Source organism: Schistocerca nitens, chromosome 2 (assembly GCF_023898315.1).
Source record: "Schistocerca nitens isolate TAMUIC-IGC-003100 chromosome 2, iqSchNite1.1, whole genome shotgun sequence".
Classification (NCBI taxonomy): domain Eukaryota; kingdom Metazoa; phylum Arthropoda; class Insecta; order Orthoptera; family Acrididae; genus Schistocerca; species Schistocerca nitens.
In genome coordinates this window covers 94,212,602-94,231,285 of record NC_064615.1, presented here as the reverse complement: position 1 = coordinate 94,231,285, position 18,684 = coordinate 94,212,602, and the positions used below count along the sequence as shown (strand labels likewise).

General features: G+C 43.5%; 48 non-coding genes across 48 annotated transcripts; 24 read left to right on the top strand and 24 right to left on the bottom strand.

The window, feature by feature from the left end:
• Positions 1–353: 353 nt before the first annotated feature.
• Positions 354–425, bottom strand: Trnaq-cug (transfer RNA glutamine (anticodon CUG)). Its single transcript has one exon. It is a non-coding gene; the product is annotated as a tRNA-Gln (tRNA).
• Positions 426–673: 248 nt separating this feature from the next.
• On the top strand, positions 674–762 carry Trnay-gua (transfer RNA tyrosine (anticodon GUA)). Its single transcript is given in 2 exon segments — positions 674–710; positions 727–762. It is a non-coding gene; the product is annotated as a tRNA-Tyr (tRNA).
• Positions 763–1,120: 358 nt separating this feature from the next.
• On the bottom strand, positions 1,121–1,192 carry Trnaq-cug (transfer RNA glutamine (anticodon CUG)). The gene has a single exon. It is a non-coding gene; the product is annotated as a tRNA-Gln (tRNA).
• A 248-nt stretch (positions 1,193–1,440) lies between these two features.
• Trnay-gua (transfer RNA tyrosine (anticodon GUA)) lies at positions 1,441–1,529 on the top strand. Its single transcript is given in 2 exon segments — positions 1,441–1,477; positions 1,494–1,529. It is a non-coding gene; the product is annotated as a tRNA-Tyr (tRNA).
• Positions 1,530–1,887: 358 nt separating this feature from the next.
• On the bottom strand, positions 1,888–1,959 carry Trnaq-cug (transfer RNA glutamine (anticodon CUG)). The gene has a single exon. It is a non-coding gene; the product is annotated as a tRNA-Gln (tRNA).
• A 248-nt stretch (positions 1,960–2,207) lies between these two features.
• Positions 2,208–2,296, top strand: Trnay-gua (transfer RNA tyrosine (anticodon GUA)). Its single transcript is given in 2 exon segments — positions 2,208–2,244; positions 2,261–2,296. It is a non-coding gene; the product is annotated as a tRNA-Tyr (tRNA).
• Positions 2,297–2,654: 358 nt separating this feature from the next.
• On the bottom strand, positions 2,655–2,726 carry Trnaq-cug (transfer RNA glutamine (anticodon CUG)). Its single transcript has one exon. It is a non-coding gene; the product is annotated as a tRNA-Gln (tRNA).
• A 248-nt stretch (positions 2,727–2,974) lies between these two features.
• Positions 2,975–3,063, top strand: Trnay-gua (transfer RNA tyrosine (anticodon GUA)). Its single transcript is given in 2 exon segments — positions 2,975–3,011; positions 3,028–3,063. It is a non-coding gene; the product is annotated as a tRNA-Tyr (tRNA).
• A 358-nt stretch (positions 3,064–3,421) lies between these two features.
• On the bottom strand, positions 3,422–3,493 carry Trnaq-cug (transfer RNA glutamine (anticodon CUG)). Its single transcript has one exon. It is a non-coding gene; the product is annotated as a tRNA-Gln (tRNA).
• Positions 3,494–3,741: 248 nt separating this feature from the next.
• On the top strand, positions 3,742–3,830 carry Trnay-gua (transfer RNA tyrosine (anticodon GUA)). Its single transcript is given in 2 exon segments — positions 3,742–3,778; positions 3,795–3,830. It is a non-coding gene; the product is annotated as a tRNA-Tyr (tRNA).
• Positions 3,831–4,188: 358 nt separating this feature from the next.
• Trnaq-cug (transfer RNA glutamine (anticodon CUG)) lies at positions 4,189–4,260 on the bottom strand. Its single transcript has one exon. It is a non-coding gene; the product is annotated as a tRNA-Gln (tRNA).
• A 248-nt stretch (positions 4,261–4,508) lies between these two features.
• Positions 4,509–4,597, top strand: Trnay-gua (transfer RNA tyrosine (anticodon GUA)). Its single transcript is given in 2 exon segments — positions 4,509–4,545; positions 4,562–4,597. It is a non-coding gene; the product is annotated as a tRNA-Tyr (tRNA).
• Positions 4,598–4,955: 358 nt separating this feature from the next.
• On the bottom strand, positions 4,956–5,027 carry Trnaq-cug (transfer RNA glutamine (anticodon CUG)). Its single transcript has one exon. It is a non-coding gene; the product is annotated as a tRNA-Gln (tRNA).
• Positions 5,028–5,275: 248 nt separating this feature from the next.
• On the top strand, positions 5,276–5,364 carry Trnay-gua (transfer RNA tyrosine (anticodon GUA)). The gene is given in 2 exon segments: positions 5,276–5,312; positions 5,329–5,364. It is a non-coding gene; the product is annotated as a tRNA-Tyr (tRNA).
• Positions 5,365–5,722: 358 nt separating this feature from the next.
• Trnaq-cug (transfer RNA glutamine (anticodon CUG)) lies at positions 5,723–5,794 on the bottom strand. Its single transcript has one exon. It is a non-coding gene; the product is annotated as a tRNA-Gln (tRNA).
• Positions 5,795–6,042: 248 nt separating this feature from the next.
• Positions 6,043–6,131, top strand: Trnay-gua (transfer RNA tyrosine (anticodon GUA)). The gene is given in 2 exon segments: positions 6,043–6,079; positions 6,096–6,131. It is a non-coding gene; the product is annotated as a tRNA-Tyr (tRNA).
• A 358-nt stretch (positions 6,132–6,489) lies between these two features.
• On the bottom strand, positions 6,490–6,561 carry Trnaq-cug (transfer RNA glutamine (anticodon CUG)). Its single transcript has one exon. It is a non-coding gene; the product is annotated as a tRNA-Gln (tRNA).
• Positions 6,562–6,809: 248 nt separating this feature from the next.
• Positions 6,810–6,898, top strand: Trnay-gua (transfer RNA tyrosine (anticodon GUA)). The gene is given in 2 exon segments: positions 6,810–6,846; positions 6,863–6,898. It is a non-coding gene; the product is annotated as a tRNA-Tyr (tRNA).
• Positions 6,899–7,256: 358 nt separating this feature from the next.
• On the bottom strand, positions 7,257–7,328 carry Trnaq-cug (transfer RNA glutamine (anticodon CUG)). The gene has a single exon. It is a non-coding gene; the product is annotated as a tRNA-Gln (tRNA).
• Positions 7,329–7,576: 248 nt separating this feature from the next.
• On the top strand, positions 7,577–7,665 carry Trnay-gua (transfer RNA tyrosine (anticodon GUA)). The gene is given in 2 exon segments: positions 7,577–7,613; positions 7,630–7,665. It is a non-coding gene; the product is annotated as a tRNA-Tyr (tRNA).
• Positions 7,666–8,023: 358 nt separating this feature from the next.
• Trnaq-cug (transfer RNA glutamine (anticodon CUG)) lies at positions 8,024–8,095 on the bottom strand. The gene has a single exon. It is a non-coding gene; the product is annotated as a tRNA-Gln (tRNA).
• Positions 8,096–8,343: 248 nt separating this feature from the next.
• Trnay-gua (transfer RNA tyrosine (anticodon GUA)) lies at positions 8,344–8,432 on the top strand. Its single transcript is given in 2 exon segments — positions 8,344–8,380; positions 8,397–8,432. It is a non-coding gene; the product is annotated as a tRNA-Tyr (tRNA).
• A 358-nt stretch (positions 8,433–8,790) lies between these two features.
• Positions 8,791–8,862, bottom strand: Trnaq-cug (transfer RNA glutamine (anticodon CUG)). The gene has a single exon. It is a non-coding gene; the product is annotated as a tRNA-Gln (tRNA).
• A 248-nt stretch (positions 8,863–9,110) lies between these two features.
• On the top strand, positions 9,111–9,199 carry Trnay-gua (transfer RNA tyrosine (anticodon GUA)). The gene is given in 2 exon segments: positions 9,111–9,147; positions 9,164–9,199. It is a non-coding gene; the product is annotated as a tRNA-Tyr (tRNA).
• A 358-nt stretch (positions 9,200–9,557) lies between these two features.
• Trnaq-cug (transfer RNA glutamine (anticodon CUG)) lies at positions 9,558–9,629 on the bottom strand. The gene has a single exon. It is a non-coding gene; the product is annotated as a tRNA-Gln (tRNA).
• A 248-nt stretch (positions 9,630–9,877) lies between these two features.
• Trnay-gua (transfer RNA tyrosine (anticodon GUA)) lies at positions 9,878–9,966 on the top strand. Its single transcript is given in 2 exon segments — positions 9,878–9,914; positions 9,931–9,966. It is a non-coding gene; the product is annotated as a tRNA-Tyr (tRNA).
• Positions 9,967–10,324: 358 nt separating this feature from the next.
• On the bottom strand, positions 10,325–10,396 carry Trnaq-cug (transfer RNA glutamine (anticodon CUG)). The gene has a single exon. It is a non-coding gene; the product is annotated as a tRNA-Gln (tRNA).
• Positions 10,397–10,644: 248 nt separating this feature from the next.
• Trnay-gua (transfer RNA tyrosine (anticodon GUA)) lies at positions 10,645–10,733 on the top strand. Its single transcript is given in 2 exon segments — positions 10,645–10,681; positions 10,698–10,733. It is a non-coding gene; the product is annotated as a tRNA-Tyr (tRNA).
• Positions 10,734–11,091: 358 nt separating this feature from the next.
• Positions 11,092–11,163, bottom strand: Trnaq-cug (transfer RNA glutamine (anticodon CUG)). The gene has a single exon. It is a non-coding gene; the product is annotated as a tRNA-Gln (tRNA).
• A 248-nt stretch (positions 11,164–11,411) lies between these two features.
• Trnay-gua (transfer RNA tyrosine (anticodon GUA)) lies at positions 11,412–11,500 on the top strand. Its single transcript is given in 2 exon segments — positions 11,412–11,448; positions 11,465–11,500. It is a non-coding gene; the product is annotated as a tRNA-Tyr (tRNA).
• Positions 11,501–11,855: 355 nt separating this feature from the next.
• Positions 11,856–11,927, bottom strand: Trnaq-cug (transfer RNA glutamine (anticodon CUG)). Its single transcript has one exon. It is a non-coding gene; the product is annotated as a tRNA-Gln (tRNA).
• A 248-nt stretch (positions 11,928–12,175) lies between these two features.
• Trnay-gua (transfer RNA tyrosine (anticodon GUA)) lies at positions 12,176–12,264 on the top strand. Its single transcript is given in 2 exon segments — positions 12,176–12,212; positions 12,229–12,264. It is a non-coding gene; the product is annotated as a tRNA-Tyr (tRNA).
• A 358-nt stretch (positions 12,265–12,622) lies between these two features.
• Trnaq-cug (transfer RNA glutamine (anticodon CUG)) lies at positions 12,623–12,694 on the bottom strand. The gene has a single exon. It is a non-coding gene; the product is annotated as a tRNA-Gln (tRNA).
• A 248-nt stretch (positions 12,695–12,942) lies between these two features.
• Positions 12,943–13,031, top strand: Trnay-gua (transfer RNA tyrosine (anticodon GUA)). Its single transcript is given in 2 exon segments — positions 12,943–12,979; positions 12,996–13,031. It is a non-coding gene; the product is annotated as a tRNA-Tyr (tRNA).
• Positions 13,032–13,389: 358 nt separating this feature from the next.
• Trnaq-cug (transfer RNA glutamine (anticodon CUG)) lies at positions 13,390–13,461 on the bottom strand. Its single transcript has one exon. It is a non-coding gene; the product is annotated as a tRNA-Gln (tRNA).
• Positions 13,462–13,709: 248 nt separating this feature from the next.
• On the top strand, positions 13,710–13,798 carry Trnay-gua (transfer RNA tyrosine (anticodon GUA)). The gene is given in 2 exon segments: positions 13,710–13,746; positions 13,763–13,798. It is a non-coding gene; the product is annotated as a tRNA-Tyr (tRNA).
• Positions 13,799–14,156: 358 nt separating this feature from the next.
• Trnaq-cug (transfer RNA glutamine (anticodon CUG)) lies at positions 14,157–14,228 on the bottom strand. Its single transcript has one exon. It is a non-coding gene; the product is annotated as a tRNA-Gln (tRNA).
• Positions 14,229–14,476: 248 nt separating this feature from the next.
• Positions 14,477–14,565, top strand: Trnay-gua (transfer RNA tyrosine (anticodon GUA)). The gene is given in 2 exon segments: positions 14,477–14,513; positions 14,530–14,565. It is a non-coding gene; the product is annotated as a tRNA-Tyr (tRNA).
• A 358-nt stretch (positions 14,566–14,923) lies between these two features.
• Trnaq-cug (transfer RNA glutamine (anticodon CUG)) lies at positions 14,924–14,995 on the bottom strand. The gene has a single exon. It is a non-coding gene; the product is annotated as a tRNA-Gln (tRNA).
• Positions 14,996–15,243: 248 nt separating this feature from the next.
• Positions 15,244–15,332, top strand: Trnay-gua (transfer RNA tyrosine (anticodon GUA)). The gene is given in 2 exon segments: positions 15,244–15,280; positions 15,297–15,332. It is a non-coding gene; the product is annotated as a tRNA-Tyr (tRNA).
• Positions 15,333–15,690: 358 nt separating this feature from the next.
• On the bottom strand, positions 15,691–15,762 carry Trnaq-cug (transfer RNA glutamine (anticodon CUG)). The gene has a single exon. It is a non-coding gene; the product is annotated as a tRNA-Gln (tRNA).
• Positions 15,763–16,010: 248 nt separating this feature from the next.
• Positions 16,011–16,099, top strand: Trnay-gua (transfer RNA tyrosine (anticodon GUA)). The gene is given in 2 exon segments: positions 16,011–16,047; positions 16,064–16,099. It is a non-coding gene; the product is annotated as a tRNA-Tyr (tRNA).
• Positions 16,100–16,457: 358 nt separating this feature from the next.
• On the bottom strand, positions 16,458–16,529 carry Trnaq-cug (transfer RNA glutamine (anticodon CUG)). Its single transcript has one exon. It is a non-coding gene; the product is annotated as a tRNA-Gln (tRNA).
• Positions 16,530–16,777: 248 nt separating this feature from the next.
• Trnay-gua (transfer RNA tyrosine (anticodon GUA)) lies at positions 16,778–16,866 on the top strand. The gene is given in 2 exon segments: positions 16,778–16,814; positions 16,831–16,866. It is a non-coding gene; the product is annotated as a tRNA-Tyr (tRNA).
• Positions 16,867–17,224: 358 nt separating this feature from the next.
• Trnaq-cug (transfer RNA glutamine (anticodon CUG)) lies at positions 17,225–17,296 on the bottom strand. The gene has a single exon. It is a non-coding gene; the product is annotated as a tRNA-Gln (tRNA).
• A 248-nt stretch (positions 17,297–17,544) lies between these two features.
• Trnay-gua (transfer RNA tyrosine (anticodon GUA)) lies at positions 17,545–17,633 on the top strand. Its single transcript is given in 2 exon segments — positions 17,545–17,581; positions 17,598–17,633. It is a non-coding gene; the product is annotated as a tRNA-Tyr (tRNA).
• Positions 17,634–17,991: 358 nt separating this feature from the next.
• Trnaq-cug (transfer RNA glutamine (anticodon CUG)) lies at positions 17,992–18,063 on the bottom strand. The gene has a single exon. It is a non-coding gene; the product is annotated as a tRNA-Gln (tRNA).
• Positions 18,064–18,311: 248 nt separating this feature from the next.
• Trnay-gua (transfer RNA tyrosine (anticodon GUA)) lies at positions 18,312–18,400 on the top strand. The gene is given in 2 exon segments: positions 18,312–18,348; positions 18,365–18,400. It is a non-coding gene; the product is annotated as a tRNA-Tyr (tRNA).
• The last annotated feature ends 284 nt before the right edge of the window (positions 18,401–18,684 follow it).

Sequence of the window (18,684 nt, the reverse complement as noted above, 5' to 3'; positions counted from 1 at the left end):
TTTCTAATCTCAGGAGCAAAGAGGCTCCAGAGCATGCCCACTCGGTCAGAACCTCCCTATGTTTTAAACCTATTTTAAAGGAAATTCATTTGCTCAGCTTATAATAGCTAGTTGATAATCATGGGATTCTTAGCCTTCGTAGGATAATGATATTTCTTCGAATTACCGTAAAATTGCTTGCTCTTACAGGCATTACTCGTTTAATGTGCTATATAGGTCACATAGTCGCACCAATATTCAACAGTTTCACAGACGTCTCGTTTTTTACACAAACGTAGAAACTAAATCCCTGAGCCTATCGCTGCTACTTGCTCGGCGAGAAACGCTTATTACAGAAAATTTAGACTAAACGAAGGTTCCACCGAGATTCGAACTCGGATCGCTGGATTCAGAGTCCAGAGTGCTAACCGTTACACCATGGAACCAGACAGGAGCATGGGACTCGTAAATACACTTAGCAGTACTCTGGCATACTTCAGACACTTCCTACTTGCATTTTTTAACTTAATTGACACGATCGAGCATTATAAAACTTAATCTGGGCAATGTTTGCAGCTGCAGCCGATGACTGCATTTCCTGTGCGTCTATATGACCGCGCTGAGTAGCAGTGTGTGGAAATGAAAGACAGGGACGGACGTAAAGCAATCAGTACGAATAAGAAAGCATGCACAGCCTCTGGTAGCTCAGTTGGTAGAGCGGTGGACTGTAGTGGACGATTCACAGTTATCCATAGGTCGCTGGTTCAAATCCGGCCCAGAGGACTGTTTTTCTAATCTCAGGAGCAAAGAGGCTCCAGAGCATGCCCACTCGGTCAGAACCTCCCTATGTTTTAAACCTATTTTAAAGGAAATTCATTTGCTCAGCTTATAATAGCTAGTTGATAATCATGGGATTCTTAGCCTTCGTAGGATAATGATATTTCTTCGAATTACCGTAAAATTGCTTGCTCTTACAGGCATTACTCGTTTAATGTGCTATATAGGTCACATAGTCGCACCAATATTCAACAGTTTCACAGACGTCTCGTTTTTTACACAAACGTAGAAACTAAATCCCTGAGCCTATCGCTGCTACTTGCTCGGCGAGAAACGCTTATTACAGAAAATTTAGACTAAACGAAGGTTCCACCGAGATTCGAACTCGGATCGCTGGATTCAGAGTCCAGAGTGCTAACCGTTACACCATGGAACCAGACAGGAGCATGGGACTCGTAAATACACTTAGCAGTACTCTGGCATACTTCAGACACTTCCTACTTGCATTTTTTAACTTAATTGACACGATCGAGCATTATAAAACTTAATCTGGGCAATGTTTGCAGCTGCAGCCGATGACTGCATTTCCTGTGCGTCTATATGACCGCGCTGAGTAGCAGTGTGTGGAAATGAAAGACAGGGACGGACGTAAAGCAATCAGTACGAATAAGAAAGCATGCACAGCCTCTGGTAGCTCAGTTGGTAGAGCGGTGGACTGTAGTGGACGATTCACAGTTATCCATAGGTCGCTGGTTCAAATCCGGCCCAGAGGACTGTTTTTCTAATCTCAGGAGCAAAGAGGCTCCAGAGCATGCCCACTCGGTCAGAACCTCCCTATGTTTTAAACCTATTTTAAAGGAAATTCATTTGCTCAGCTTATAATAGCTAGTTGATAATCATGGGATTCTTAGCCTTCGTAGGATAATGATATTTCTTCGAATTACCGTAAAATTGCTTGCTCTTACAGGCATTACTCGTTTAATGTGCTATATAGGTCACATAGTCGCACCAATATTCAACAGTTTCACAGACGTCTCGTTTTTTACACAAACGTAGAAACTAAATCCCTGAGCCTATCGCTGCTACTTGCTCGGCGAGAAACGCTTATTACAGTAAATTTAGACTAAACGAAGGTTCCACCGAGATTCGAACTCGGATCGCTGGATTCAGAGTCCAGAGTGCTAACCGTTACACCATGGAACCAGACAGGAGCATGGGACTCGTAAATACACTTAGCAGTACTCTGGCATACTTCAGACACTTCCTACTTGCATTTTTTAACTTAATTGACACGATCGAGCATTATAAAACTTAATCTGGGCAATGTTTGCAGCTGCAGCCGATGACTGCATTTCCTGTGCGTCTATATGACCGCGCTGAGTAGCAGTGTGTGGAAATGAAAGACAGGGACGGACGTAAAGCAATCAGTACGAATAAGAAAGCATGCACAGCCTCTGGTAGCTCAGTTGGTAGAGCGGTGGACTGTAGTGGACGATTCACAGTTATCCATAGGTCGCTGGTTCAAATCCGGCCCAGAGGACTGTTTTTCTAATCTCAGGAGCAAAGAGGCTCCAGAGCATGCCCACTCGGTCAGAACCTCCCTATGTTTTAAACCTATTTTAAAGGAAATTCATTTGCTCAGCTTATAATAGCTAGTTGATAATCATGGGATTCTTAGCCTTCGTAGGATAATGATATTTCTTCGAATTACCGTAAAATTGCTTGCTCTTACAGGCATTACTCGTTTAATGTGCTATATAGGTCACATAGTCGCACCAATATTCAACAGTTTCACAGACGTCTCGTTTTTTACACAAACGTAGAAACTAAATCCCTGAGCCTATCGCTGCTACTTGCTCGGCGAGAAACGCTTATTACAGAAAATTTAGACTAAACGAAGGTTCCACCGAGATTCGAACTCGGATCGCTGGATTCAGAGTCCAGAGTGCTAACCGTTACACCATGGAACCAGACAGGAGCATGGGACTCGTAAATACACTTAGCAGTACTCTGGCATACTTCAGACACTTCCTACTTGCATTTTTTAACTTAATTGACACGATCGAGCATTATAAAACTTAATCTGGGCAATGTTTGCAGCTGCAGCCGATGACTGCATTTCCTGTGCGTCTATATGACCGCGCTGAGTAGCAGTGTGTGGAAATGAAAGACAGGGACGGACGTAAAGCAATCAGTACGAATAAGAAAGCATGCACAGCCTCTGGTAGCTCAGTTGGTAGAGCGGTGGACTGTAGTGGACGATTCACAGTTATCCATAGGTCGCTGGTTCAAATCCGGCCCAGAGGACTGTTTTTCTAATCTCAGGAGCAAAGAGGCTCCAGAGCATGCCCACTCGGTCAGAACCTCCCTATGTTTTAAACCTATTTTAAAGGAAATTCATTTGCTCAGCTTATAATAGCTAGTTGATAATCATGGGATTCTTAGCCTTCGTAGGATAATGATATTTCTTCGAATTACCGTAAAATTGCTTGCTCTTACAGGCATTACTCGTTTAATGTGCTATATAGGTCACATAGTCGCACCAATATTCAACAGTTTCACAGACGTCTCGTTTTTTACACAAACGTAGAAACTAAATCCCTGAGCCTATCGCTGCTACTTGCTCGGCGAGAAACGCTTATTACAGAAAATTTAGACTAAACGAAGGTTCCACCGAGATTCGAACTCGGATCGCTGGATTCAGAGTCCAGAGTGCTAACCGTTACACCATGGAACCAGACAGGAGCATGGGACTCGTAAATACACTTAGCAGTACTCTGGCATACTTCAGACACTTCCTACTTGCATTTTTTAACTTAATTGACACGATCGAGCATTATAAAACTTAATCTGGGCAATGTTTGCAGCTGCAGCCGATGACTGCATTTCCTGTGCGTCTATATGACCGCGCTGAGTAGCAGTGTGTGGAAATGAAAGACAGGGACGGACGTAAAGCAATCAGTACGAATAAGAAAGCATGCACAGCCTCTGGTAGCTCAGTTGGTAGAGCGGTGGACTGTAGTGGACGATTCACAGTTATCCATAGGTCGCTGGTTCAAATCCGGCCCAGAGGACTGTTTTTCTAATCTCAGGAGCAAAGAGGCTCCAGAGCATGCCCACTCGGTCAGAACCTCCCTATGTTTTAAACCTATTTTAAAGGAAATTCATTTGCTCAGCTTATAATAGCTAGTTGATAATCATGGGATTCTTAGCCTTCGTAGGATAATGATATTTCTTCGAATTACCGTAAAATTGCTTGCTCTTACAGGCATTACTCGTTTAATGTGCTATATAGGTCACATAGTCGCACCAATATTCAACAGTTTCACAGACGTCTCGTTTTTTACACAAACGTAGAAACTAAATCCCTGAGCCTATCGCTGCTACTTGCTCGGCGAGAAACGCTTATTACAGAAAATTTAGACTAAACGAAGGTTCCACCGAGATTCGAACTCGGATCGCTGGATTCAGAGTCCAGAGTGCTAACCGTTACACCATGGAACCAGACAGGAGCATGGGACTCGTAAATACACTTAGCAGTACTCTGGCATACTTCAGACACTTCCTACTTGCATTTTTTAACTTAATTGACACGATCGAGCATTATAAAACTTAATCTGGGCAATGTTTGCAGCTGCAGCCGATGACTGCATTTCCTGTGCGTCTATATGACCGCGCTGAGTAGCAGTGTGTGGAAATGAAAGACAGGGACGGACGTAAAGCAATCAGTACGAATAAGAAAGCATGCACAGCCTCTGGTAGCTCAGTTGGTAGAGCGGTGGACTGTAGTGGACGATTCACAGTTATCCATAGGTCGCTGGTTCAAATCCGGCCCAGAGGACTGTTTTTCTAATCTCAGGAGCAAAGAGGCTCCAGAGCATGCCCACTCGGTCAGAACCTCCCTATGTTTTAAACCTATTTTAAAGGAAATTCATTTGCTCAGCTTATAATAGCTAGTTGATAATCATGGGATTCTTAGCCTTCGTAGGATAATGATATTTCTTCGAATTACCGTAAAATTGCTTGCTCTTACAGGCATTACTCGTTTAATGTGCTATATAGGTCACATAGTCGCACCAATATTCAACAGTTTCACAGACGTCTCGTTTTTTACACAAACGTAGAAACTAAATCCCTGAGCCTATCGCTGCTACTTGCTCGGCGAGAAACGCTTATTACAGAAAATTTAGACTAAACGAAGGTTCCACCGAGATTCGAACTCGGATCGCTGGATTCAGAGTCCAGAGTGCTAACCGTTACACCATGGAACCAGACAGGAGCATGGGACTCGCAAATACACTTAGCAGTACTCTGGCATACTTCAGACACTTCCTACTTGCATTTTTTAACTTAATTGACACGATCGAGCATTATAAAACTTAATCTGGGCAATGTTTGCAGCTGCAGCCGATGACTGCATTTCCTGTGCGTCTATATGACCGCGCTGAGTAGCAGTGTGTGGAAATGAAAGACAGGGACGGACGTAAAGCAATCAGTACGAATAAGAAAGCATGCACAGCCTCTGGTAGCTCAGTTGGTAGAGCGGTGGACTGTAGTGGACGATTCACAGTTATCCATAGGTCGCTGGTTCAAATCCGGCCCAGAGGACTGTTTTTCTAATCTCAGGAGCAAAGAGGCTCCAGAGCATGCCCACTCGGTCAGAACCTCCCTATGTTTTAAACCTATTTTAAAGGAAATTCATTTGCTCAGCTTATAATAGCTAGTTGATAATCATGGGATTCTTAGCCTTCGTAGGATAATGATATTTCTTCGAATTACCGTAAAATTGCTTGCTCTTACAGGCATTACTCGTTTAATGTGCTATATAGGTCACATAGTCGCACCAATATTCAACAGTTTCACAGACGTCTCGTTTTTTACACAAACGTAGAAACTAAATCCCTGAGCCTATCGCTGCTACTTGCTCGGCGAGAAACGCTTATTACAGAAAATTTAGACTAAACGAAGGTTCCACCGAGATTCGAACTCGGATCGCTGGATTCAGAGTCCAGAGTGCTAACCGTTACACCATGGAACCAGACAGGAGCATGGGACTCGCAAATACACTTAGCAGTACTCTGGCATACTTCAGACACTTCCTACTTGCATTTTTTAACTTAATTGACACGATCGAGCATTATAAAACTTAATCTGGGCAATGTTTGCAGCTGCAGCCGATGACTGCATTTCCTGTGCGTCTATATGACCGCGCTGAGTAGCAGTGTGTGGAAATGAAAGACAGGGACGGACGTAAAGCAATCAGTACGAATAAGAAAGCATGCACAGCCTCTGGTAGCTCAGTTGGTAGAGCGGTGGACTGTAGTGGACGATTCACAGTTATCCATAGGTCGCTGGTTCAAATCCGGCCCAGAGGACTGTTTTTCTAATCTCAGGAGCAAAGAGGCTCCAGAGCATGCCCACTCGGTCAGAACCTCCCTATGTTTTAAACCTATTTTAAAGGAAATTCATTTGCTCAGCTTATAATAGCTAGTTGATAATCATGGGATTCTTAGCCTTCGTAGGATAATGATATTTCTTCGAATTACCGTAAAATTGCTTGCTCTTACAGGCATTACTCGTTTAATGTGCTATATAGGTCACATAGTCGCACCAATATTCAACAGTTTCACAGACGTCTCGTTTTTTACACAAACGTAGAAACTAAATCCCTGAGCCTATCGCTGCTACTTGCTCGGCGAGAAACGCTTATTACAGAAAATTTAGACTAAACGAAGGTTCCACCGAGATTCGAACTCGGATCGCTGGATTCAGAGTCCAGAGTGCTAACCGTTACACCATGGAACCAGACAGGAGCATGGGACTCGTAAATACACTTAGCAGTACTCTGGCATACTTCAGACACTTCCTACTTGCATTTTTTAACTTAATTGACACGATCGAGCATTATAAAACTTAATCTGGGCAATGTTTGCAGCTGCAGCCGATGACTGCATTTCCTGTGCGTCTATATGACCGCGCTGAGTAGCAGTGTGTGGAAATGAAAGACAGGGACGGACGTAAAGCAATCAGTACGAATAAGAAAGCATGCACAGCCTCTGGTAGCTCAGTTGGTAGAGCGGTGGACTGTAGTGGACGATTCACAGTTATCCATAGGTCGCTGGTTCAAATCCGGCCCAGAGGACTGTTTTTCTAATCTCAGGAGCAAAGAGGCTCCAGAGCATGCCCACTCGGTCAGAACCTCCCTATGTTTTAAACCTATTTTAAAGGAAATTCATTTGCTCAGCTTATAATAGCTAGTTGATAATCATGGGATTCTTAGCCTTCGTAGGATAATGATATTTCTTCGAATTACCGTAAAATTGCTTGCTCTTACAGGCATTACTCGTTTAATGTGCTATATAGGTCACATAGTCGCACCAATATTCAACAGTTTCACAGACGTCTCGTTTTTTACACAAACGTAGAAACTAAATCCCTGAGCCTATCGCTGCTACTTGCTCGGCGAGAAACGCTTATTACAGAAAATTTAGACTAAACGAAGGTTCCACCGAGATTCGAACTCGGATCGCTGGATTCAGAGTCCAGAGTGCTAACCGTTACACCATGGAACCAGACAGGAGCATGGGACTCGTAAATACACTTAGCAGTACTCTGGCATACTTCAGACACTTCCTACTTGCATTTTTTAACTTAATTGACACGATCGAGCATTATAAAACTTAATCTGGGCAATGTTTGCAGCTGCAGCCGATGACTGCATTTCCTGTGCGTCTATATGACCGCGCTGAGTAGCAGTGTGTGGAAATGAAAGACAGGGACGGACGTAAAGCAATCAGTACGAATAAGAAAGCATGCACAGCCTCTGGTAGCTCAGTTGGTAGAGCGGTGGACTGTAGTGGACGATTCACAGTTATCCATAGGTCGCTGGTTCAAATCCGGCCCAGAGGACTGTTTTTCTAATCTCAGGAGCAAAGAGGCTCCAGAGCATGCCCACTCGGTCACAACCTCCCTATGTTTTAAACCTATTTTAAAGGAAATTCATTTGCTCAGCTTATAATAGCTAGTTGATAATCATGGGATTCTTAGCCTTCGTAGGATAATGATATTTCTTCGAATTACCGTAAAATTGCTTGCTCTTACAGGCATTACTCGTTTAATGTGCTATATAGGTCACATAGTCGCACCAATATTCAACAGTTTCACAGACGTCTCGTTTTTTACACAAACGTAGAAACTAAATCCCTGAGCCTATCGCTGCTACTTGCTCGGCGAGAAACGCTTATTACAGAAAATTTAGACTAAACGAAGGTTCCACCGAGATTCGAACTCGGATCGCTGGATTCAGAGTCCAGAGTGCTAACCGTTACACCATGGAACCAGACAGGAGCATGGGACTCGTAAATACACTTAGCAGTACTCTGGCATACTTCAGACACTTCCTACTTGCATTTTTTAACTTAATTGACACGATCGAGCATTATAAAACTTAATCTGGGCAATGTTTGCAGCTGCAGCCGATGACTGCATTTCCTGTGCGTCTATATGACCGCGCTGAGTAGCAGTGTGTGGAAATGAAAGACAGGGACGGACGTAAAGCAATCAGTACGAATAAGAAAGCATGCACAGCCTCTGGTAGCTCAGTTGGTAGAGCGGTGGACTGTAGTGGACGATTCACAGTTATCCATAGGTCGCTGGTTCAAATCCGGCCCAGAGGACTGTTTTTCTAATCTCAGGAGCAAAGAGGCTCCAGAGCATGCCCACTCGGTCAGAACCTCCCTATGTTTTAAACCTATTTTAAAGGAAATTCATTTGCTCAGCTTATAATAGCTAGTTGATAATCATGGGATTCTTAGCCTTCGTAGGATAATGATATTTCTTCGAATTACCGTAAAATTGCTTGCTCTTACAGGCATTACTCGTTTAATGTGCTATATAGGTCACATAGTCGCACCAATATTCAACAGTTTCACAGACGTCTCGTTTTTTACACAAACGTAGAAACTAAATCCCTGAGCCTATCGCTGCTACTTGCTCGGCGAGAAACGCTTATTACAGAAAATTTAGACTAAACGAAGGTTCCACCGAGATTCGAACTCGGATCGCTGGATTCAGAGTCCAGAGTGCTAACCGTTACACCATGGAACCAGACAGGAGCATGGGACTCGTAAATACACTTAGCAGTACTCTGGCATACTTCAGACACTTCCTACTTGCATTTTTTAACTTAATTGACACGATCGAGCATTATAAAACTTAATCTGGGCAATGTTTGCAGCTGCAGCCGATGACTGCATTTCCTGTGCGTCTATATGACCGCGCTGAGTAGCAGTGTGTGGAAATGAAAGACAGGGACGGACGTAAAGCAATCAGTACGAATAAGAAAGCATGCACAGCTTCTGGTAGCTCAGTTGGTAGAGCGGTGGACTGTAGTGGACGATTCACAGTTATCCATAGGTCGCTGGTTCAAATCCGGCCCAGAGGACTGTTTTTCTAATCTCAGGAGCAAAGAGGCTCCAGAGCATGCCCACTCGGTCAGAACCTCCCTATGTTTTAAACCTATTTTAAAGGAAATTCATTTGCTCAGCTTATAATAGCTAGTTGATAATCATGGGATTCTTAGCCTTCGTAGGATAATGATATTTCTTCGAATTACCGTAAAATTGCTTGCTCTTACAGGCATTACTCGTTTAATGTGCTATATAGGTCACATAGTCGCACCAATATTCAACAGTTTCACAGACGTCTCGTTTTTTACACAAACGTAGAAACTAAATCCCTGAGCCTATCGCTGCTACTTGCTCGGCGAGAAACGCTTATTACAGAAAATTTAGACTAAACGAAGGTTCCACCGAGATTCGAACTCGGATCGCTGGATTCAGAGTCCAGAGTGCTAACCGTTACACCATGGAACCAGACAGGAGCATGGGACTCGTAAATACACTTAGCAGTACTCTGGCATACTTCAGACACTTCCTACTTGCATTTTTTAACTTAATTGACACGATCGAGCATTATAAAACTTAATCTGGGCAATGTTTGCAGCTGCAGCCGATGACTGCATTTCCTGTGCGTCTATATGACCGCGCTGAGTAGCAGTGTGTGGAAATGAAAGACAGGGACGGACGTAAAGCAATCAGTACGAATAAGAAAGCATGCACAGCCTCTGGTAGCTCAGTTGGTAGAGCGGTGGACTGTAGTGGACGATTCACAGTTATCCATAGGTCGCTGGTTCAAATCCGGCCCAGAGGACTGTTTTTCTAATCTCAGGAGCAAAGAGGCTCCAGAGCATGCCCACTCGGTCAGAACCTCCCTATGTTTTAAACCTATTTTAAAGGAAATTCATTTGCTCAGCTTATAATAGCTAGTTGATAATCATGGGATTCTTAGCCTTCGTAGGATAATGATATTTCTTCGAATTACCGTAAAATTGCTTGCTCTTACAGGCATTACTCGTTTAATGTGCTATATAGGTCACATAGTCGCACCAATATTCAACAGTTTCACAGACGTCTCGTTTTTTACACAAACGTAGAAACTAAATCCCTGAGCCTATCGCTGCTACTTGCTCGGCGAGAAACGCTTATTACAGAAAATTTAGACTAAACGAAGGTTCCACCGAGATTCGAACTCGGATCGCTGGATTCAGAGTCCAGAGTGCTAACCGTTACACCATGGAACCAGACAGGAGCATGGGACTCGTAAATACACTTAGCAGTACTCTGGCATACTTCAGACACTTCCTACTTGCATTTTTTAACTTAATTGACACGATCGAGCATTATAAAACTTAATCTGGGCAATGTTTGCAGCTGCAGCCGATGACTGCATTTCCTGTGCGTCTATATGACCGCGCTGAGTAGCAGTGTGTGGAAATGAAAGACAGGGACGGACGTAAAGCAATCAGTACGAATAAGAAAGCATGCACAGCCTCTGGTAGCTCAGTTGGTAGAGCGGTGGACTGTAGTGGACGATTCACAGTTATCCATAGGTCGCTGGTTCAAATCCGGCCCAGAGGACTGTTTTTCTAATCTCAGGAGCAAAGAGGCTCCAGAGCATGCCCACTCGGTCAGAACCTCCCTATGTTTTAAACCTATTTTAAAGGAAATTCATTTGCTCAGCTTATAATAGCTAGTTGATAATCATGGGATTCTTAGCCTTCGTAGGATAATGATATTTCTTCGAATTACCGTAAAATTGCTTGCTCTTACAGGCATTACTCGTTTAATGTGCTATATAGGTCACATAGTCGCACCAATATTCAACAGTTTCACAGACGTCTCGTTTTTTACACAAACGTAGAAACTAAATCCCTGAGCCTATCGCTGCTACTTGCTCGGCGAGAAACGCTTATTACAGAAAATTTAGACTAAACGAAGGTTCCACCGAGATTCGAACTCGGATCGCTGGATTCAGAGTCCAGAGTGCTAACCGTTACACCATGGAACCAGACAGGAGCATGGGACTCGTAAATACACTTAGCAGTACTCTGGCATACTTCAGACACTTCCTACTTGCATTTTTTAACTTAATTGACACGATCGAGCATTATAAAACTTAATCTGGGCAATGTTTGCAGCTGCAGCCGATGACTGCATTTCCTGTGCGTCTATATGACCGCGCTGAGTAGCAGTGTGTGGAAATGAAAGACAGGGACGGACGTAAAGCAATCAGTACGAATAAGAAAGCATGCACAGCCTCTGGTAGCTCAGTTGGTAGAGCGGTGGACTGTAGTGGACGATTCACAGTTATCCATAGGTCGCTGGTTCAAATCCGGCCCAGAGGACTGTTTTTCTAATCTCAGGAGCAAAGAGGCTCCAGAGCATGCCCACTCGGTCAGAACCTCCCTATGTTTTAAACCTATTTTAAAGGAAATTCATTTGCTCAGCTTATAGCTAGTTGATAATCATGGGATTCTTAGCCTTCGTAGGATAATGATATTTCTTCGAATTACCGTAAAATTGCTTGCTCTTACAGGCATTACTCGTTTAATGTGCTATATAGGTCACATAGTCGCACCAATATTCAACAGTTTCACAGACGTCTCGTTTTTTACACAAACGTAGAAACTAAATCCCTGAGCCTATCGCTGCTACTTGCTCGGCGAGAAACGCTTATTACAGAAAATTTAGACTAAACGAAGGTTCCACCGAGATTCGAACTCGGATCGCTGGATTCAGAGTCCAGAGTGCTAACCGTTACACCATGGAACCAGACAGGAGCATGGGACTCGTAAATACACTTAGCAGTACTCTGGCATACTTCAGACACTTCCTACTTGCATTTTTTAACTTAATTGACACGATCGAGCATTATAAAACTTAATCTGGGCAATGTTTGCAGCTGCAGCCGATGACTGCATTTCCTGTGCGTCTATATGACCGCGCTGAGTAGCAGTGTGTGGAAATGAAAGACAGGGACGGACGTAAAGCAATCAGTACGAATAAGAAAGCATGCACAGCCTCTGGTAGCTCAGTTGGTAGAGCGGTGGACTGTAGTGGACGATTCACAGTTATCCATAGGTCGCTGGTTCAAATCCGGCCCAGAGGACTGTTTTTCTAATCTCAGGAGCAAAGAGGCTCCAGAGCATGCCCACTCGGTCAGAACCTCCCTATGTTTTAAACCTATTTTAAAGGAAATTCATTTGCTCAGCTTATAATAGCTAGTTGATAATCATGGGATTCTTAGCCTTCGTAGGATAATGATATTTCTTCGAATTACCGTAAAATTGCTTGCTCTTACAGGCATTACTCGTTTAATGTGCTATATAGGTCACATAGTCGCACCAATATTCAACAGTTTCACAGACGTCTCGTTTTTTACACAAACGTAGAAACTAAATCCCTGAGCCTATCGCTGCTACTTGCTCGGCGAGAAACGCTTATTACAGAAAATTTAGACTAAACGAAGGTTCCACCGAGATTCGAACTCGGATCGCTGGATTCAGAGTCCAGAGTGCTAACCGTTACACCATGGAACCAGACAGGAGCATGGGACTCGTAAATACACTTAGCAGTACTCTGGCATACTTCAGACACTTCCTACTTGCATTTTTTAACTTAATTGACACGATCGAGCATTATAAAACTTAATCTGGGCAATGTTTGCAGCTGCAGCCGATGACTGCATTTCCTGTGCGTCTATATGACCGCGCTGAGTAGCAGTGTGTGGAAATGAAAGACAGGGACGGACGTAAAGCAATCAGTACGAATAAGAAAGCATGCACAGCCTCTGGTAGCTCAGTTGGTAGAGCGGTGGACTGTAGTGGACGATTCACAGTTATCCATAGGTCGCTGGTTCAAATCCGGCCCAGAGGACTGTTTTTCTAATCTCAGGAGCAAAGAGGCTCCAGAGCATGCCCACTCGGTCAGAACCTCCCTATGTTTTAAACCTATTTTAAAGGAAATTCATTTGCTCAGCTTATAATAGCTAGTTGATAATCATGGGATTCTTAGCCTTCGTAGGATAATGATATTTCTTCGAATTACCGTAAAATTGCTTGCTCTTACAGGCATTACTCGTTTAATGTGCTATATAGGTCACATAGTCGCACCAATATTCAACAGTTTCACAGACGTCTCGTTTTTTACACAAACGTAGAAACTAAATCCCTGAGCCTATCGCTGCTACTTGCTCGGCGAGAAACGCTTATTACAGAAAATTTAGACTAAACGAAGGTTCCACCGAGATTCGAACTCGGATCGCTGGATTCAGAGTCCAGAGTGCTAACCGTTACACCATGGAACCAGACAGGAGCATGGGACTCGTAAATACACTTAGCAGTACTCTGGCATACTTCAGACACTTCCTACTTGCATTTTTTAACTTAATTGACACGATCGAGCATTATAAAACTTAATCTGGGCAATGTTTGCAGCTGCAGCCGATGACTGCATTTCCTGTGCGTCTATATGACCGCGCTGAGTAGCAGTGTGTGGAAATGAAAGACAGGGACGGACGTAAAGCAATCAGTACGAATAAGAAAGCATGCACAGCCTCTGGTAGCTCAGTTGGTAGAGCGGTGGACTGTAGTGGACGATTCACAGTTATCCATAGGTCGCTGGTTCAAATCCGGCCCAGAGGACTGTTTTTCTAATCTCAGGAGCAAAGAGGCTCCAGAGCATGCCCACTCGGTCAGAACCTCCCTATGTTTTAAACCTATTTTAAAGGAAATTCATTTGCTCAGCTTATAATAGCTAGTTGACAATCATGGGATTCTTAGCCTTCGTAGGATAATGATATTTCTTCGAATTACCGTAAAATTGCTTGCTCTTACAGGCATTACTCGTTTAATGTGCTATATAGGTCACATAGTCGCACCAATATTCAACAGTTTCACAGACGTCTCGTTTTTTACACAAACGTAGAAACTAAATCCCTGAGCCTATCGCTGCTACTTGCTCGGCGAGAAACGCTTATTACAGAAAATTTAGACTAAACGAAGGTTCCACCGAGATTCGAACTCGGATCGCTGGATTCAGAGTCCAGAGTGCTAACCGTTACACCATGGAACCAGACAGGAGCATGGGACTCGTAAATACACTTAGCAGTACTCTGGCATACTTCAGACACTTCCTACTTGCATTTTTTAACTTAATTGACACGATCGAGCATTATAAAACTTAATCTGGGCAATGTTTGCAGCTGCAGCCGATGACTGCATTTCCTGTGCGTCTATATGACCGCGCTGAGTAGCAGTGTGTGGAAATGAAAGACAGGGACGGACGTAAAGCAATCAGTACGAATAAGAAAGCATGCACAGCCTCTGGTAGCTCAGTTGGTAGAGCGGTGGACTGTAGTGGACGATTCACAGTTATTCATAGGTCGCTGGTTCAAATCCGGCCCAGAGGACTGTTTTTCTAATCTCAGGAGCAAAGAGGCTCCAGAGCATGCCCACTCGGTCAGAACCTCCCTATGTTTTAAACCTATTTTAAAGGAAATTCATTTGCTCAGCTTATAATAGCTAGTTGATAATCATGGGATTCTTAGCCTTCGTAGGATAATGATATTTCTTCGAATTACCGTAAAATTGCTTGCTCTTACAGGCATTACTCGTTTAATGTGCTATATAGGTCACATAGTCGCACCAATATTCAACAGTTTCACAGACGTCTCGTTTTTTACACAAACGTAGAAACTAAATCCCTGAGCCTATCGCTGCTACTTGCTCGGCGAGAAACGCTTATTACAGAAAAATTAGACTAAACGAAGGTTCCACCGAGATTCGAACTCGGATCGCTGGATTCAGAGTCCAGAGTGCTAACCGTTACACCATGGAACCAGACAGGAGCATGGGACTCGTAAATACACTTAGCAGTACTCTGGCATACTTCAGACACTTCCTACTTGCATTTTTTAACTTAATTGACACGATCGAGCATTATAAAACTTAATCTGGGCAATGTTTGCAGCTGCAGCCGATGACTGCATTTCCTGTGCGTCTATATGACCGCGCTGAGTAGCAGTGTGTGGAAATGAAAGACAGGGACGGACGTAAAGCAATCAGTACGAATAAGAAAGCATGCACAGCCTCTGGTAGCTCAGTTGGTAGAGCGGTGGACTGTAGTGGACGATTCACAGTTATCCATAGGTCGCTGGTTCAAATCCGGCCCAGAGGACTGTTTTTCTAATCTCAGGAGCAAAGAGGCTCCAGAGCATGCCCACTCGGTCAGAACCTCCCTATGTTTTAAACCTATTTTAAAGGAAATTCATTTGCTCAGCTTATAATAGCTAGTTGATAATCATGGGATTCTTAGCCTTCGTAGGATAATGATATTTCTTCGAATTACCGTAAAATTGCTTGCTCTTACAGGCATTACTCGTTTAATGTGCTATATAGGTCACATAGTCGCACCGATATTCAACAGTTTCACAGACGTCTCGTTTTTTACACAAACGTAGAAACTAAATCCCTGAGCCTATCGCTGCTACTTGCTCGGCGAGAAACGCTTATTACAGAAAATTTAGACTAAACGAAGGTTCCACCGAGATTCGAACTCGGATCGCTGGATTCAGAGTCCAGAGTGCTAACCGTTACACCATGGAACCAGACAGGAGCATGGGACTCGTAAATACACTTAGCAGTACTCTGGCATACTTCAGACACTTCCTACTTGCATTTTTTAACTTAATTGACACGATCGAGCATTATAAAACTTAATCTGGGCAATGTTTGCAGCTGCAGCCGATGACTGCATTTCCTGTGCGTCTATATGACCGCGCTGAGTAGCAGTGTGTGGAAATGAAAGACAGGGACGGACGTAAAGCAATCAGTACGAATAAGAAAGCATGCACAGCCTCTGGTAGCTCAGTTGGTAGAGCGGTGGACTGTAGTGGACGATTCACAGTTATCCATAGGTCGCTGGTTCAAATCCGGCCCAGAGGACTGTTTTTCTAATCTCAGGAGCAAAGAGGCTCCAGAGCATGCCCACTCGGTCAGAACCTCCCTATGTTTTAAACCTATTTTAAAGGAAATTCATTTGCTCAGCTTATAATAGCTAGTTGATAATCATGGGATTCTTAGCCTTCGTAGGATAATGATATTTCTTCGAATTACCGTAAAATTGCTTGCTCTTACAGGCATTACTCGTTTAATGTGCTATATAGGTCACATAGTCGCACCAATATTCAACAGTTTCACAGACGTCTCGTTTTTTACACAAACGTAGAAACTAAATCCCTGAGCCTATCGCTGCTACTTGCTCGGCGAGAAACGCTTATTACAGAAAATTTAGACTAAACGAAGGTTCCACCGAGATTCGAACTCGGATTGCTGGATTCAGAGTCCAGAGTGCTAACCGTTACACCATGGAACCAGACAGGAGCATGGGACTCGTAAATACACTTAGCAGTACTCTGGCATACTTCAGACACTTCCTACTTGCATTTTTTAACTTAATTGACACGATCGAGCATTATAAAACTTAATCTGGGCAATGTTTGCAGCTGCAGCCGATGACTGCATTTCCTGTGCGTCTATATGACCGCGCTGAGTAGCAGTGTGTGGAAATGAAAGACAGGGACGGACGTAAAGCAATCAGGACGAATAAGAAAGCATGCACAGCCTCTGGTAGCTCAGTTGGTAGAGCGGTGGACTGTAGTGGACGATTCACAGTTATCCATAGGTCGCTGGTTCAAATCCGGCCCAGAGGACTGTTTTTCTAATCTCAGGAGCAATGAGGCTCCAGAGCATGCCCACTCGGTCAGAACCTCCCTATGTTTTAAACCTATTTTAAAGGAAATTCATTTGCTCAGCTTATAATAGCTAGTTGATAATCATGGGATTCTTAGCCTTCGTAGGATAATGATATTTCTTCGAATTACCGTAAAATTGCTTGCTCTTACAGGCATTACTCGTTTAATGTGCTATATAGGTCACATAGTCGCACCAATATTCAACAGTTTCACAGACGTCTCGTTTTTTACACAAACGTAGAAACTAAATCCCTGAGCCTATCGCTGCTACTTGCTCGGCGAGAAACGCTTATTACAGAAAATTTAGACTAAACGAAGGTTCCACCGAGATTCGAACTCGGATCGCTGGATTCAGAGTCCAGAGTGCTAACCGTTACACCATGGAACCAGACAGGAGCATGGGACTCGTAAATACACTTAGCAGTACTCTGGCATACTTCAGACACTTCCTACTTGCATTTTTTAACTTAATTGACACGATCGAGCATTATAAAACTTAATCTGGGCAATGTTTGCAGCTGCAGCCGATGACTGCATTTCCTGTGCGTCTATATGACCGCGCTGAGTAGCAGTGTGTGGAAATGAAAGACAGGGACGGACGTAAAGCAATCAGTACGAATAAGAAAGCATGCACAGCCTCTGGTAGCTCAGTTGGTAGAGCGGTGGACTGTAGTGGACGATTCACAGTTATCCATAGGTCGCTGGTTCAAATCCGGCCCAGAGGACTGTTTTTCTAATCTCAGGAGCAAAGAGGCTCCAGAGCATGCCCACTCGGTCAGAACCTCCCTATGTTTTAAACCTATTTTAAAGGAAATTCATTTGCTCAGCTTATAATAGCTAGTTGATAATCATGGGATTCTTAGCCTTCGTAGGATAATGATATTTCTTCGAATTACCGTAAAATTGCTTGCTCTTACAGGCATTACTCGTTTAATGTGCTATATAGGTCACATAGTCGCACCAATATTCAACAGTTTCACAGACGTCTCGTTTTTTACACAAACGTAGAAACTAAATCCCTGAGCCTATCGCTGCTACTTGCTCGGCGAGAAACGCTTATTACAGAAAATTTAGACTAAACGAAGGTTCCACCGAGATTCGAACTCGGATCGCTGGATTCAGAGTCCAGAGTGCTAACCGTTACACCATGGAACCAGACAGGAGCATGGGACTCGTAAATACACTTAGCAGTACTCTGGCATACTTCAGACACTTCCTACTTGCATTTTTTAACTTAATTGACACGATCGAGCATTATAAAACTTAATCTGGGCAATGTTTGCAGCTGCAGCCGATGACTGCATTTCCTGTGCGTCTATATGACCGCGCTGAGTAGCAGTGTGTGGAAATGAAAGACAGGGACGGACGTAAAGCAATCAGTACGAATAAGAAAGCATGCACAGCCTCTGGTAGCTCAGTTGGTAGAGCGGTGGACTGTAGTGGACGATTCACAGTTATCCATAGGTCGCTGGTTCAAATCCGGCCCAGAGGACTGTTTTTCTAATCTCAGGAGCAAAGAGGCTCCAGAGCATGCCCACTCGGTCAGAACCTATGTTTTGAACCTATTTTAAAGGAAATTCATTTGCTCAGCTTATAATAGCTAGTTGATAATCATGGGATTCTTAGCCTTCGTAGGATAATGATATTTCTTCGAATTACCGTAAAATTGCTTGCTCTTACAGGCATTACTCGTTTAATGTGCTATATAGGTCACATAGTCGCACCAATATTCAACAGTTTCACAGACGTCTCGTTTTTTACACAAACGTAGAAACT